Below are 15,265 nucleotides of genomic sequence, written 5' to 3'. Positions count from 1 at the left end.
TGCTGAATATTTTAAGGCACTGGAAGACATAAAAAAAAAACACTAAATAGAAGGAGCTTTTTTAAGTATATGTTGAAGTTTTGTTTGGCAGCATGGGACAGCCTCTGAGGAAAAAAATTGGGGCGGGTAATGCAATTTCATGCAATGACATCACTTTTCCTCAACCCAAAACAGAAAACGCCGAGCAGAGAAAGAAAGCGGCTGCTGCTGCAGGGAGAGGACGACAGCGCAACAAAAATGAGCACAAGCTAGATACATGTTTAAAGGAAAAAACAACGTATTTATTTCTTTTTTTAATCATGGTGCGGCAGCGTCGTCTTCAAACCAAATGAGGTGAGTTAAAAAAAATAAACTAGAACATGTCGTTTCATGGTCGAGACTCTGAGTGTTTGGCATGCTGTTCATTGATTTAACATCACCGGTGAAGCGAAGGGTCCGGTCGGCTATAAAGCTAAAGATGTGGCTATAGCCTGTTTTAGCATGTTATTAACATTGAACGCCCTTTTGTTTCCAAGCCTTTTCCCGTGTTTGTGGGAGAAACGCAAGGGCGTAACAGCATTGCCCGTGTCGGAGGGGACACAATCCGGCGCAGGGTTTTGGGGGGGTTTGAGGGCCTGTCCCAGGAAAAGGAAAATGCACATTTTCCCAAACCTTGTCCTTTAACTCCTAATGCGTTTCTTTTCATTAAACTGCATCACATGCTGGCTATAATGCAGTCATGTCGCCGTTAAAGCCTCGTTTTGAAGGTTGAAACCTGAAAGGGGAACATGGAAAAGGAACTGTCAGCTCAGTCCTTTAAGTGTGCGCGAGTCTACTGACGGTATTTTTAATTTTTAATCTCACACCGATGCAGAGAAAAGGCAGTAAAGGCACTGATTCAACAGCAGGCTTAAACCAGCCGCAGTAGTAATGTTATGAATGAATTAAGATGGGACTATCTGCGCAGCAGGGATGTTAGTGGAGGATAAACCACTCAGGTTGGTCTGATATGAAGTAATCAGTTTACCTTAATTTAGCCCTGCATCACTACAGATTAGGGATGTCTGCAGGATCTTTGGGTTTGTTTTTTGACCCTCTGGTTTAAAGCCCCCCACTTCATTTAAAAATGTGCTTATTTTTGGATGTTTGACCTTCACGGTGTAGAATAATTTATGCGCAGAGTTTGATACTAAAAGGTTGGCAAAGTTTCTCTCTGAGATCATCTGAAATCTGAGTTAAAGAAAGACAAGTAGTAAGAGGTCACAACAAGTTTGGCAGCCAATAGTGGTCCAATATGCAACTTCATCTGCCAGCACACTTTGTGTCCAGTTGTTAAACTATTAAAAGGGAAAATATCAACATATTTGTAGATTATGGATTTTTCAATGAGGGAGAAGTACAAGTTATAAAAAAACAAACAAAACAAAGGTGAAAAGAAAAACCCACAGCAGACACATTATTATTCAAAGCAGATTATCGTCATAACTTCAAACATAAAAATCACTGGAAATCAAATAATTCAAAACAGGAGATATAGAGCTGCAAAGATGACTTGTTATTGATTAATCTGACAGTTATTTTCACAATTAATTGTTTGCTTTATAAAAAGCTTTTAGAATTGTGAAAAATAGATGGCCATAACCATTTCCTTTTTGATACTGAATTGACCATCGCAGGTGAAAAGTAGAGCTACACCGATATATCTGCAATATTAGCTTATAGCAGATATATCTATCGGTGTATGTTGGTGACAATAAGTGACAATAAACTGCAGTTTTAGGAAATCCAGTGTCCGTTGGGCTTTACCTGTAAGTTTAAAAGAAAATGCGAATGAATGTGCGTTCTCGCCTCAAATGATAAAAGTATGGCATTTATGTTTCTTTCATAAATTAATTTGAGTTACAGTCTCCTCATCGCTCCTCACAGGTCTGAAGTTTATTTCTCTTAAGTGGCCGTTTAAGTGACATGCTTCGTGTACGTTATGATTAATTTGCTAAATCTTTTTTAATTGCATTTTGCGTTTTTATCGATGGTCATCAAATGGTCATCGAAAGTCTTAAGATACGTCTTTACTTTGCTTAAAAAAGAATAGTTTTCTTGGTTTGGATCGGTGCCCATATTGGCCAGTGCAGAAACATATTTGGGGCAGTATTGGCAGTGAGGACGTGTTATTGAATCCTACTTTTAACAATGCTGCTTTTCAGTAAATGTGATGCCTTACACATTTTCTGAATGGCATTCTGATCAGGAGGAGTGGATTGTTTCTTGTTTGTTTTCACATTGTGAAGGAGTTTATTGGCAATAAAATGTGCAAATCTTAATAACTTGTTGGCCTAGTCAGAGATTAAATAATTAAGATTTTAATTCATTAATGCCATGTAGCTGTTAGAGTCCTTTTTTGTTGGGGGAAAACATCCATGCTTAATGATCTGTGCCTGTTGGAGTAAGGCCAGATATACGCTCATGCTGTTTTCATTGTCTCGTCGTTTTCTGAACAAATACCAAGCTTTAGGTCAGAAGAAGTGAGGAGGGAAGGATTGTTTAAACCCCTCAGAATTACTGGCTAGCAGTCAGGCTGTAAAATATTTAAGTTTCACTGAAGAGCTTCTATGAAACGCTCACTGAATCTTTTAGTGTTTGCAGACTGCTTTTTCCTAATTTTGATTTTGAAAAGAAATGACGTATCCCTCGTGGCTTTTCCAAATTGCCTGTTGATGTAATGTTGCAGCTTGTTGTTTTTGGCAATGGCAGACATAAACCGTATATCATGTGAGAAACACTTGTAGGCTGCATGGCACAAAGCAACAGTGACCTCATGATTGTGACTCAGATCAGATTTTCTTGTCTTTCTTCAGTGTAAACAGCCCAAGTTATGTGGAATATGATCTTTTCCATTTCGGATTCGGGCCACTTTAACATGTGGTCTAAATGGGATACAGGTCGGATTATATAAAATGCGACTTCAGTCTGGACAGTCAGATCCGAATACATGCCACTGACGAAACTCTAGAGCGACCATCGTCAGAGATCTGCAGTAGCGGATCATTTGCTCACAAATTATTTTGTTTCTTCCACCTGAAATCAATTTAAAAATAAAACTGTAGACGCTAACCTCTGTGGGCTCCATGTTTACTTCTGTACGACAGCGTGCTGCGTGTGACGTCGTAGTATTCTTTTGCACATGCGGGTCTATTTCAGACCGTGGCCGGTTCACAATAGAGTCTGATATGAGCTACGTTTAAAACATAATGTGAACAATGTGGGCAATAAAAGTGAGCATTAAGGCCAGCAGTGTGAACATAGCTAAAGTGATCTGAAAAGGGAAATGTTTGAGGCGAAGGGATCGGTCTTCGTCATTCGGATAAACCTCAAAACATGAAGATCCTCTTCTTTTTTTTCTTTTTTTTTTTTAATTTTCAAACTTGTAGTCTTCAGCCTCAACCGCCGCATGGTTGATATCACTTGAGGCAATTTACCAGACTTCACACCGAGCCACAAAACACTGTATAGAACTTTTTTCACAAATGCAGTCATCACATAAAAGCTCAATTACCTGATTAAAAATGCTTAAGAGCTCTACTCGTTCCCCCTCTTTGAAATATCCAGAATCTATAAATATCCAAATATTTCTAAATTCAAAAGTTTAACTGAGACTAAGAAGTTAATTTTATATGCACACGTCACACCTGTAAATTACATATTGGACCACAATTAACTCTGGTACGTACTACCAGAGAAACTTTCTCCATTCAGCAGATGACTGTGAAAACAGTGTTTAAGTACCTGCACATACATCAGTCTGCAAAGTGAAGGTCAAGCATCCAAATGAAGTAAGAATGCACAAAAAGGCATTTTTGAGTGCAGGGGGGCTTTAAAATCAACCACAAGGGCATAAACACGAAGCAGTGGAAAAGTATACTTAACTGTGTTGCTAGTTCTTAGTTGATGCATCTAGCTAAAAGAATTTAAACATGAACTTTGGAGGCTGGGAGGATGTCAGAATAAATGTGTCACATTTGGAACAATATTTGGTGAAGAACAGGAGGACCGGCACTGTGAGCGTTTCATCCGGAGGAATGACCTCAGAGCTGCAGAAGGAGGATCTGCAGATAAATGTGGTTCCACTCTGCGCTCACTAGATTACATTTACGGTCCGTGTGCCCATGTTTGAGTTCGATTGAAGTTTTGTGAGCGCTCTGTCCCAGTGCAACTTTGAGATTACATATCCAAGCTGTGCCGCATTACATCATGAAAAGCAGGGCCAGTGACTTATTCAAGTGTAATGGGCAGTATAAGTGCTTGCTCGCTGTGTTCGCCTCTAATTGTTCACAGATGTTCTGCACGCCTTTGTGTCCCACATCTTGTTGCCGCTGGCTCACACAGACATACAGCGTTCGGACTTTATTATAGAGGGGAAACGTGGCATGGAGTAAGTGTTTAATTTGGCTGTTGGTTCTGTCAACTGGTTTTTGGGTATTTATTGGGCGTTACACTCCATAACAAAGCATAATAGACTCTGAAACAATAAGTCAAATACCCGATTCGTCTACTATGATTTTATATAATTGATCAAAGCAAGTATCCACCAACAAGCCTGATGACAAACAAGTGGAGTCACAGAGGAAGTGAAACGAGGAAGCGCCATCACAAGCAAATTCTTCTTCACCTCCTGTCAAGCTAGGAAGAATTATTTTTACTACAAACTGTTCCACATTCTGTCAATTACTAACAAGGACATTTCTGAGACGGGTTAGTCGATTAATCATGGCTGAACCCCAGAAAACTAACCGGCAACTATTTTAATAATTGCTTAATCCTTTAAGGCATTTGTCAATAAAAATGCCAAAGATCCCCAAGTTCCGTCTCTCAGTTGTGACAATTTGCTGCTTTTCAACAATTTGGAACTGAAACGATCAGTCACTTATTTCATTAGGTGAGTGACCGAAAACGGATAAACTATTAAACTAAACTATTTTGATAATTGTTAAATGCATTTCTAAAGCCTCAGGTTCTAGCATCTCAAATGTGGATATTTGCCGCTTTTCTCTGTTTTATATCCTAGTAAAGGAAATGTCTTTGGGTTTTGGACTTGATTGAACAAAACAAGACATTTGAGGACGTCGCATTGGGCTCTGGGAAACTAATTAAATGATAAATCAATGAATGAAATAAATCGTCAACATGTTAATGTATAATAAAAATACTTGTTAGTTGCAGTCATAAAACAGAGGAGCACATACTATAGGCCTGCAGCTAATGATTAATCTCATGATCTGCCGATTGTTTTTTTCTATTAATTTATTGATCATTTAGTCTGTGAAATGTCAGAAATAAGAATAAATGCCCGTCACACTTTCCCAGAGTCCAATGTGATGCCTTCAAATGTCTTGTTTAAAAGTCTCACATGAATATTTGGCTTTTTTTCCCCACTGGATTTGCTTAAAATATGGTTAAAGAATTCATCGATTCATGAAAACATTTCACGATGATTTCTCTACTGATCAGTTATTCGACTAATTGTTTCAGCTCGACGCAGCAATGTCTTTTGTGACACTGACTCAGGCATCTTGAGGCAGAATGTGAGTTTTATGGAGCGAAAGATCTTACAGCCTCTGTAGGTCTGTGAAATATGACTTTGTTAGGTCGTAGTTCACCGAATTTAAAGGGAGGAAAGAGCGACGGGACAATCATTTTGTCAGATTGAAGACTAGTAGGGGTGCGCAGACAGGTCAGAGCCTCCTGCAGTCGGCCTATCTCTCCAGCTTCGCCCCCCACCTTCTTCTGCATAAACTACCATGCTTTGAAGATAGGCTGGGCCGGAGCTGGGTCCTCTCCTTATCAGCTATCAGTTCAGCCCTTTATCGCCCCGCTGTCTGATGCATGCAGGTACTGTAGTTACCATGGTTATACACCAAAGGCACTTCTGGAGCCTGCATTAGCATTGCAAAATATTCATCAGTTACCCCACGGAGTCTGCGCAATACAACAGAGCTCACAGCAGGAGGGAGAGCAGTGAGAGCATCATCCTCCTCATCATCATCACGACTGTTTACACGCACACAATGCAGATATTTAGATCAAAGGAATTATGTTCGCCTGCATAGTCCCTTTTGAACTCAGCCGCCTCATCTCAAGCTTGTTGTGATTGTTTGTATGCATGTCAGCGAGAATATTTGCAGAAGAAGTCGAAAAGAACAAGTCGAAGCCTCGGCCTTGTGTTTTTCCATCTTCTCATAAACTGCCAGAGCCCGTTTTTATCAAATGATTGAATATACTTGAGGAATCCTGATAGTATGCGAGAGAGCAAATGGCTCACACTAGCTGCAGAGGACTCATTCAAAATCCACCCTACAGAGGAATCTGTGGTCATACAAACATTGAAGTTGGCAAAACACTGCTTCAGCCTGCTGCAGCTGTAACAAACATTCAATTCATCAGTCCGGCCAAAGAAAATATGGCTTGGAATGTAGCTTTAATCAATTCAAGCAAACCGGGTCCCCACAATGTCCTGGTTGACCCAAAAAATGATTAATTTTTAATGCCGACACAATCAATCACAACCATGATTCTCCTCTCAGATTTATTTTTTGAGTTGTGACCCGTGTTAACTTGGATTAAGGTTTGTAGATAAAGAATCACAGCGAGAGTTGGAGGTTTTGTCTAAATTCAGGCTGTCGTTTTTCCTTTTGTGTTGAACAGTGTTCCTTTGTGCACCGCTGCAGTTTATTTTCATTTGTCTTAAAATAAAGTTGTTATTGAGGAGCTTTAAGCACCCTCCCCCCACTCCACCACCACCTTTCAATCCTTAAACCCTCTCCCACAAGGTGCTTAGTGAACTGCTGGTACTTCTGTATTTTCAAGTTCTCGTAAGCTTCCTGTTTCAAAAGCTCTCGATCAGCTCGACCTATATGCCTTGAAAAACATCTCTTCCCATGGAGATTGTGCTTGTCGGTGTGGATGGGGAGCAGATTGTTTGGAGGCTAAGACAGGAATCTCCATATATAACCCCCCCCCCCCCTCCTATATTATCTTTTATTCTGTACCATAAATAGGTCTTCCTCTTGGCCAGGCCTTGGGAAAAGGATGTGGATGATGAGAATGCGTTGCTCGGCTGAGTCCTGGTTGAGTTTGAGCCTCTGCGGCTGGTGGCCAGATGTGGCCAGATGTGGAGACACTACCCACCGCCAGATCACTCACGCTCCTCCTATACCTTCTGTTATCAGCCGTCATTGTTCTCCACATGTGTGGAGCCTGTATCACAAAGTTCAACTTAGTCCGGCTCACTTTAGGTTACCTGGCTTCACTGAACCGTAACTGGTGATTTGTTATCTGCTGCTGTTAAAAGGGAGCACGCCTCATGATCCTAGAAATTAGAGTTAAAGGCTAAGTTAGGTATTTTTAAAGCTGGACCCTATTTTCCCATGTTTTTGTGTCTATATGACTTATTAACTGACAGGCTCAAAAAGAAGTGTCTGACAAAATTATGGAAAGGATCCCTACAGGAATAGACTTTTTTTTTTTTTTTAAAAGAGTAAGATCCCTCTTATTTAACCAGAAACAGTGGCTTTTATTGCTTTTATTATTTTATCGTCAAAGCCACCAGACTCCCTTGACAAACATTTTAATTTTACCTCTCTGGTTTAACGCTGCCTCAATCAGTTAGTTTGAGTTTTTGTGCAACCTTGGTGTTTTTAACCCTTTAAAACACAATAAGTAACACAATAACACAGACAAACTAACTGACGGAGGCAGCGATAGATCAGCAACTCCCATGTTCTGCAAGATAAAATTGCTGTTTTTATTAATGGAGTCTGGTGGCTTTGAGCAATACAGTGACTGTATCTGGTTTAAAAATAGGTCCATCTCTGTAGGGATCCGTTTATAATGTCAGACACTTAGCGAAGTTTCCCTTTAAGCCCAAAGAGAAATTTTGTCTTGCATTGCGCTCATACTACTACAGCAGCTCTATAGACTGGACATGTTGGCTGCTTATGACCCGGATTAACTTGTCTGGCCTCACCAGTGCCAGTCTTGTTCAACCTCCACATACTTTCCAGGCATGTCAGGGTTCAGGAGTGTGGTGCGAATATGACTCACTGAGAATCAGGTATTAAAGACGTTTGCTGACACACATGGAAATGTAGTGTGGAGCTGGACAAAACACAGTCTGGTTACACAGCTCGGAGTCTGGTTGGCAGGGGGACGCCACCTCTCTCAGGAGTATTTACTGTGGTATGAAACCTGCCTTTGTAGGGGCCACGACAAATGGTTTTCATTACCGGGCTTTTATGATAGCGGACATGAACTAGAGAGCATACTTTGAATCTTTTCACATGTGAGGGATTTATTAAGATCACCGTAGCTCCGGAATGAGACTGATAAAAGAAAAGTTAGTAAAACAATAGGGCTGCAATTAACAATCATTTTCATCATTGATTAAGCTGATGGTTATTTTCTTAATTAATCAATTACTATGCCTGTCACAATTTCACAAAAGCCAAGGTGAGAGATTTCAATAGTTTTGTCAGTCCAAAACAAAAATGTGTTCAGTTTAGTGTCTAAAAAGGCTAAGAAGTATGGAAAAGATTTTTTTGTTGCATTTTTACTTTAAAAATTACTTTAATTATCTAAAAAAAAATTAATTCAAGAAAAAGTTTAACTCTACATGTGAATGTAATTTCTCCTGGCTTTGCGAACTAACACCTCCAAGCCAGACTGGAGGCAGCCACTGATGACGGCTCAGTGGCTACAACTCCTGACTTCCTAATGAAGCCTGAATAAACTAACACCAGAGGCCTCCACCGACACCACCAGGGTTTTCATGACCCCAGCTGTAGACCCTGCACATCTTGGGCCGGAGTGTCACATTTCTTGTAGGTGGATTAGCTGTTCATCCTCACATGGAGCTGTGCACATTACTGCCCGTTAAACTGTCTGCCCCCTCAATGGGGGTTTGTATCCCATGAGTCTGATTTACAGCTCTTAATTCAGAACTTCCCTGACAGTTCCCTCGCTTCAGAAATCGTAACAGTGGACCATCTGCTAACGGATCCCTGCTTTCTGTGGCTTTAATAGGGCTGCCTGCAACTTACGATTATTTTCAGTATCAGGTTCATCTGCCAGTTTTCTCGATTTACTTGTTTAGGATATAAAATGTCAGAAAATAGTGAAACATCCCCACAAGTTGTCTAAGCAGCAGTCCCCAAAATATTCATTTTGCTATGATGTGTGAAGAGTAAGAGTAGAATATCTTCACATTTAGATGTACTTACAAAATAACAGGAACCTTTTTTAAAAAGAAACCAGAAAGTTATGGTACTTATCATTAACTAACCTGTTGACTATTTCGTCCATTAATTCCTCGTTATTCTTTGGGCTACAAAATGTCAGAAAATTGTGAAAAATGTCCATCACTGTTTCTTGAAACTTTAAGTCTTTTTAAAACCACCCCCCCCCCCCCCCCCCCAAAAAAAATAAAAAATAAATATACATTTAGTACAAGAAAGAAAAGCAGGATATCCTCACAATTCAGAAGCTTCGACTTGGTAATGTTTGGTATTTTGTGTTTGACAAATTACTTACTAATTACTGATGATTATCAAAATAGCTGCAAATTATTTTGTTGTTGATCAACTAATCAGTTAATCAGCCAAGTGTTTCAGCTTTAGAAATTACCTGTTATAATTTCCTAAAGTTTGACCTATTCCAGTTGCTTGATGTCTGAGAAACAGCCCAAAAACCAAAGATATTCAGCTCACTGTCATGTATGACAAACAAAAGCATCAGCCATTCAGTTGACAAGCTGGGACTTGTCATTTAGTCTGTTGACTAATTGGTTAATCGACTAAAGTCTTTGTTGCTTGGAAGATATTGTTCTTTGTTTTCAGGGGTGGAATTTCCTGTGTCACCTTTTCATGTAATCAGCTGCATGTGAGTAAATTGCTTGCTTGAAAAGGAGGTGTCAGTCGGTGTGACAACGGTGTGACAAGTCCTGCTTTACATGTTGTTTGCTTTGAATTTCAAATCGGTCACGTGCTGGTCCAGTCTGCTTATAGGAGAAGTTCTCTTCCAGTTAGTTTCCAGGCAAGTTTCCTTCTCTTAAGACATAGGTTTTATTGCCCCTTGACGTTATTATGTCCGGATCTTTATGTTACACACATCACCATTGAGTTTTCTGAGCAGTTAAGTGAAGATCCTTACTTGGGGGAAAGTGGATAGTGGAGGGGGTGACAATAGGCCTTTTTATGTTGAGAGTTATCCTCATTCCCTTGTGTTTGCTCCAGGGGGACCATGTGACCGGCTCTCATTCAGGTCAATGCGGCTGGTTCAGCCTTTGACCCTCTTAGAAGGGAAGCCAGTGCCTCAGTGTCCCATTCATGCCATACGGATGTCTGTGTGCATTAATGTCTGACATAGCAGAGGTGTGACCATCCTTCATTCAGCTTTTTTTTAGGTAATATGTGTAGCATTTGGTGATTAAAGGATGGGCTCACATGTCCTAAAACAACACTGACATACCTAAATGAACCATAGACTGTATAAAAGAAGTTGACATAGCCGCCTTGATGTCACCCATTAGTTTGTGGACTACAACTGTGGCATTTGGACTGCTGCCATCTTGTGTCTTTTGAACCATAGGCTACGTTCACACTGCAAACCTTATTGTCCAAAACTTTTTTCGATTGCCAGTTCACATTGTAGTTAAATGCGGCCCATATCACACTCCAATGTGAACTGTCCATGGCCTGCAAGTGAACCACACGCAGCACGCTGTAATGCTGAAGTAAATAAGGAGCCACAGAGGTTAGCTCCAGTTAGCTCACACTTGCTAACACTCCAGATTTTCACAGGAGTTGGCCCAAATCTGAACTGGAAAAGATCAGATTCCACGTGACTTGGGCTGTTCACACTGTTATAAAAACATCAGATCTGACCCACAGATGAGCAAAAAAAAAATCAGATTTGCGTCAGTTACACCAGTTACAATTAACTTTCATGAACTGTAAACACACTGTGAAAGTTCCACCCTAAAAGTAGTTCACAACTTGTTAAATGTACACAGTGCAGTGGATACGACTCGCCTTGATCATGATTGACTGACGTGGTAGCAACTTGTCAATCACAAGGTAACCACGCTCTAAAGCATATTGCTTTAATCGTCTCTTTTCCGCTGAATGGGACCATAATTTACAATATGAACATCATGCTGTACTGAAAAAGACTTAAAACTAGCAACAGAGACCATAAACTCATTAGGAAAGTGTTTACTTAGGTAATAAATCGAGAGAAGTTGGGTCATTTTGTTAGAGTCCAATGCAAACGGACTTCTTTGTGCAACCAGTGCCGGCCATCAGAAAGAATGCAGGTTTAAGGCACTTCCACATTGGCTTCACTTTTCAGACCCAGAGGTTCCCGCTTTTATATGAACTTTTTTAAAATTATTATTACCTTTATTTATTTAGGGGAGCTTCACTTTTGCAGGAAGACCATCATCACATTTGCACAGTTACACATTCACACCTGGAATCTGCCCAGTACAACCACAGTCTGATCTGCTGGCCACTGAGCAGCTCCACTGGAGCGGTTGGGGGTTAAGGTCCTTGTTCAAGGGCACCTCAGTGGTAGTAAATCAGGGAGCACATAATTATGGTTTTTCAGTGTATATAGAAATCCTGAAAGTATGACTTGCAATATCGTAAAAAAATACAGCCGCTCCTTGCTGCTTTCACTGTGCTTCACTCACTCTCTTGCTCACCACGCACACAAAAAGGAGCTCCTTGAAGGCGACCGCGAATGGTTGGGTTACAGGTAAAAAAAGTCAAATGCTTCTGCCCCTGTATGGAGTATTTTGGGTTTAGTCCCGAGTATAAAGGTGAGCCAGAGAACACGGATGAAGCAGCGTTGAAGGCTAGACAATGTCATACATGCAACAGTGACTTCTATCACCAGCAGCTCAGCTTTTAAGTTTTTTATTTATTCCAAGCCTATCGTCAGTGGAATAGATGGAGTTTTAGGTAAATCTGTAGGATATCTTTTAGTATGATAGTCCCTCGTTGTGTTTCCCTGGACAGCAGCCAGGCTTCCATCAAACTTTAGCGCAAATTTCATGCAAATTTCCAGAAAATCGGCAAAAGTAAGTCACTAAGTCTGTTTGCATTGAACTTCGCTTGTATTGATACACCAACTTTTCCACCTCAGCCAAGTGTAAAGAACTTTTGGGTGATACTTTCTGTAATTTCTTTCTCAAATTTCTGGCTTTTATGCTCAGGTGGGTGGAAATGTACTCTTAATAGCCCTTTTCCATACACATGTGATGGCTTGGTTTGACTATGCATGTCAGCACAACGCAGCAAGGATTTGCATCTCCGTTGCAAGAGTATCCTTCCTGAGCTTTAGTGAAGGGACAGTGACACAAAGACGTTCATACTAAAACGACAACGATAAATTAATCTTGGATTAATATTAATTTTGGAATAGATATTTTTCCTCTGGATTTTGTCCCCCATCTCTTATGTTGGAAACGCATTATAGGATCTTATCATGACCAGCAGTGATGGATTGTAACTAATTTACTGACTAGTCCCATTTTGTGCTACATGGGAGTGGCTGTGGCTCAGGAGATAGTGGGTCGTCCACTGACACAGGCAGGGTTAGCGGTTTGATCCCCACTTCCTCCTGTCCACATGTCGAGGTGTCCTTTGGCAAAACATTAAACCCCAAATTGCTCCCGATAGTTGGCCAACATCCTGTGTGTGTGTGTGTGTGTGTGTGTGTGTGTGAGCAGCAAAAACCTTGTAGACCTTGTAAATGGAAAAACAAATTCTACATTTCAGAGGAAAACATTGTACTCACTCCACTACATGTATTTGACAGCTTAAGTTAGTAGTTACTTTGCAGATTCAGATTATCTATCTATCTATCAGCTGCAATATGATCTACATAATCATGCATCACTAATTATAATCCAATAATATATATCTTATTCTGAAATGGGTAATTCTGCATAATTAGTACTTGTGCTACATTACGTCATGCAAGACTTTTGCTTTAAGTTCCCCTCCAGACACATTTTAAAGTATGAATACTAATACTCTACCATGATTTTAATATTTTGTTTAACATGGTTTTCCCACATAAAAAAAAACACATTCTAAACAAGTGCTCGAAATACATCTACTATGGATCTATGAATGCCACGGCTGCTTGTGCTAGGTTGACGGTAAAAGAGCATCAAGGTGGCTAGTGTTGGAGGAAACATTGGAGAGATTCATTCACAGCTTACAAATGCAGACTAAGATGAGGAGTCTGTTGTGAGCTAAACTCAGCATAGCAGATGTTTCAGAATGGTAATTGTTGTTAGCATCTTTTATTTGTTTGTGTAGTTTGGTAGCTTCTAACTGGCAGTGGCGGACACAGCGTTAGTGGTTGTGAAACATACAATGGTGCTACTATTTAAAGTGCGTTCAAATTAGTAGCTAGTCAAAATTTCTTTATGCTAATGCGAACTCTCGCTCTTGGTACTGACAAGTTTGCCTTGCATTGGCATTTGCTAGAGAGCGATTGGCTTTCAAATTTGTTACATGTGGTCGAGCAGGGTGACCCAAGGCAAATATGTAATGCCGATATTTAAAACAAAGAAAAGTCATTTATAATTCCATGCAAAGTACAATCTAATATACATGTTAGCCTGTAACATGTTGTTTTAGATAGAATTTTTATTACTTAAAGAAATAGAAACCTACATTGTGTTATGCTGTAGATTTCAGAGCGTGGCTGGTGTTTAATGGAGAGCGGGGGTACAGTTTGTCAGAAGTGACGTCATTCAAATTGCATATATATTTAACGCTAGTCAGTAATGTTTTTAAGACAAGATTGTTAACCTGTCTCAGGTCAGTTTCAGGTTTTCTCTCTCTCAACCACTAGGTGGACACAGATTAGAGGCCTGGAGATGAGGACAGACTGGGCAGGGCAGCCATATGTGTTAGTAATAAGAGGATAAAACCTCAACAGACACAAGCTCCTTTTGATCTGGGTGATTTTTGATGTGAAGCTCAGCGTCTGCTGTGTGTTTATTCTTTGTCATGGTTAAATCTTGATGACCTGTGCAGTTCTCCTCCTTTTTATAGGCGCTCATCTCATTTGAATTGATTCACTTGTATTTTGTCTTTGGGTTTCCCCTGATTTTCCACATTGGATTCGTCAGTTTCTTTTTGCTTGAAAGCATAGCTCGCCTCTCCGCTCATGTCAGACATAGAATTTGAAATTCTCCTGTGAATCTGGGACATTTGTATACAAACTAGCTAGACTGTTTTGGTCAAATCTGAATGACATTTGCTTGAAACAACTGACATTCATGTGAGCACCCTGGGGCACTTGATTTTTGACCATAGGAAGTCTGGTGTGGGGCTGAGTCGATTCAGGTCAGGTCTCTCGTCTGCTCAATTAGGGTCAAATTGAAAAAGGAATCGCTCAACTTTCAAATTAGTTGTTTATAAAAGAGAGAAGATGTTTTGCTATCTATTATCTTTATTGTATTATCCTCCCACATTCAAGTAATGAAACCCGTGTTTCCCTCCTCCTCCTGCTGTTGTTGCCTAGGCGCCTAGTCACTTTGTCATCAGACTTGGTTTAGTGTGTCTGGCATGTCTGGGGGAATGAGGATGATGTGGCTTCATTAACAACGAGAGCAGATGAGTCACAGAGGGTGAAAACCTGCAGCGATAAAACCACACCGAGACACTGTGCTGAGATACGTGTAGAAAACCTCAACGCTGCTGACCAGTTCAGACACGACACAGATAGTTGAAACATGCTGCGGCTGTAGTAATCCTGTGGAACTATTACGATTATTCAAGCACAAATTCCAGATCATTTCCGATTCCAGCCTCTCACATGTGAAGATTTAATGCTTTCCTTTGTTATGTGTGATTGTAAACTAAATATTTTATGGGTTTTGGACCGTTAGTCAGATAAAACGTGCAATTTAAATAAATCACATTGAGCTCTGGGAAACTATAAAGTACATTTTTCAATTTTTCTGGCGCAGAATACCAAATATTGACTATTTCCAGCTTTTTTTTTTTATGTGATATAAAACTTGATATCTTTGGGTTTTGGACTGTTGGTTGGACAAAACACGCACTTAAGACAGGTGTTAGAAAAGTGTTTATGGGCCAATCAATAAAATAATCAGCAGATTCATCTAGGGCTGCAACTAGCAATTATTTTCAGTATTGATTGATATGCCATTCATTTTCTCAATCTGTTTCTCTGTAGAAGATCTGAT

General features: G+C 40.1%; 1 protein-coding gene across 2 annotated transcripts in view; it reads left to right on the top strand.

The window, feature by feature from the left end:
- Positions 1–184: 184 nt before the first annotated feature.
- Positions 185–15,265, top strand: part of nckap5l (NCK-associated protein 5-like) — a 41,630-nt gene continuing 26,549 nt past the window's right edge. For both annotated transcript variants that reach the window (XM_046055776.1, XM_046055779.1), the window contains exon 1: positions 185–333. The gene's annotated coding sequence lies outside the window, so the exon portion shown is untranslated. The remainder of the gene's footprint in view (positions 334–15,265) is intronic.

Source organism: Micropterus dolomieu, linkage group LG08 (genome assembly GCF_021292245.1).
Source record: "Micropterus dolomieu isolate WLL.071019.BEF.003 ecotype Adirondacks linkage group LG08, ASM2129224v1, whole genome shotgun sequence".
Taxonomy (NCBI): Eukaryota; Metazoa; Chordata; class Actinopteri; order Centrarchiformes; family Centrarchidae; genus Micropterus; species Micropterus dolomieu.
This window is presented reverse-complemented; position numbering and strand designations above follow the sequence as displayed.